Source organism: Pteropus vampyrus, unplaced genomic scaffold (genome assembly GCF_000151845.1).
Source record: "Pteropus vampyrus isolate Shadow unplaced genomic scaffold, Pvam_2.0 Scaffold652, whole genome shotgun sequence".
NCBI lineage: Eukaryota > Metazoa > Chordata > Mammalia > Chiroptera > Pteropodidae > Pteropus > Pteropus vampyrus.
In genome coordinates, this window is record NW_011889433.1 from 219562 (window position 1) to 221399 (window position 1838).

The window sequence follows — 1838 nt, forward strand, 5'->3', positions numbered from 1 at the left end:
GATGAGAAGAAGGGGCTGGGAAGGCAGTAAGGAAGGACAGGGCATGACGGAAAGGACACTGCCTCACTCAGGAGTCCTGGGCTGCCGTAAGTTGTGTGACCTTAAAAGTCCTTTCTCGAACGTGGTTCCATAGTGTAGGGGTCAGCACGTCCGTTTTACACGCAGGTCCTGGGTTCACACCCAAGTGGAGCCACAGTCCATGGTCTACGGCCATGCCACCCTGAACAAGCCCGATGTCTGATCTCGGAAGCTAAGCAGGGTGGGGCCTGGTTAGTACTTGGATGGGAGACCACCGAGGGAGACCAGGTGCTGTAGGCATAAATAATAATAATAATTTTTTTTAAAGTCCCCTCTCCTCTTGAGAATTAGGCTCATCACTACTCTGAACAAGTGGACGGGGCTCACTTGACATTCCATGGAAGATGTGCCCACTCACAGCCCACAGGAGGGTCACCCGGGCCCTTACAAGTCTGTCCCACGGCCCAGTCATTTTAGGTCAGACCCTTGCTCGCCAGGAGAAGTCTGGCTTCTCCTCCATCCCGTTAGCTGCCCACCATCTGTCATTGCCCAGAGGTAAGAACCCCGGGTCTTCCAGCTTCAGCCTCCATGAGGACAAACTGCTAGTGCCCCAAACCCCCAGCTTCAGGGCCTCTTCAGCTCCTGCTCCCCTCACAGAATCCACTTCCGCCTTCAGGAGTGGGTGACAGTCTGGGGACTCCTGAGCAAGACTGACCTACACCGAGCCCAGTGCCACCTCTTCCTGTGGGTGATCATGGACACAGAGCTTCCTTGAGCTCCGGCTTCTCATTTAATAGCAATATCAATACAGACAACTTGGACATCTCGTGGCATTGGTGGGGCGTTCGAGATTGTAAGGGGACATGTGTTCATGACAATGGGGGCATGGATGCCAGGGATGACTTAAGCCAGGAGGATATTCAGGAGGAAGAGACGGAGGAGAAGGTTGCTTGAGATGGGGTGGGGGAACCTCGAAATGCCTGTTGAACACACTAAGAGCTGAGCAAGCACAAGAACGAAGGTGGGAGGACAGCCAGGTAGAAGGACCAGGATGAGCCAAGATGCAGAGGCTAAAACGAGGACGGTAAGTTTGGGGGAATGTAGAGGGCACCCAGCCTCCCCGAGATGGTCCAGTCTGCTCTCTGCCAAAGCAGCGTCTCCATTTTTCCCAGGACTTCTTCCCTGCTTCCTTCTCCCTCCCTCCCTCTCTTCCTTTTTTGTCTTTTCTTCTTTCTACTTCCTTCTCCAAATCCTTCTTAGTACACATTATGTCCCAGCCACTGTGCTGGGCACAGTGGACACACACCAGCCGCTGCCAGCACAGAGTTACAGGGAAATGGGAGAGGAAGATAAGGAACAGCTCACCGTACAAACAAACCATTACCGCGGGGAAGGGCCGTGGAGGGCAAGTTCAGGGAGTGCCGAGCAGAGCGGGAAGCTCCTCTCTGCATCGGGTGGAAGCAGGGCAGGGTGCCGGATGTTTCAGCAGACAAGGCCATAATGATTCCTCCCATCCAGAGGAATGGACTTGAACCTGAACTTAGCCACGTGACTTGCTTTGGCCAATGTACATTAGCAAATGCGACCCCAGCAGAGGCTTAAGAAGCACTTGTGCATTGAGGCTTGCCCTCTTTGGGGGCCCTTGGAATCCCGATATCATGATGTGATGAGCTCAAGCTAGCCTGCTAGAGAGGCCACATGGAGGAGGACCGAAGTGCCCCCACACGCAGTGTGCCAACTGCCACACGGAGGAGGCCACCCTCAAGCATCCAGCCAGCGACGGTGCCTGCGAACTTGCAGACACACGAGCAAGCCCAGGT

At 54.6% G+C, this 1838-nt stretch overlaps 1 pseudogene; it reads left to right on the top strand.

The window, feature by feature from the left end:
- Positions 1 to 202: 202 nt before the first annotated feature.
- LOC111733829 lies at positions 203 to 318 on the top strand (annotated as a pseudogene).
- Positions 319 to 1838: the final 1520 nt, after the last annotated feature.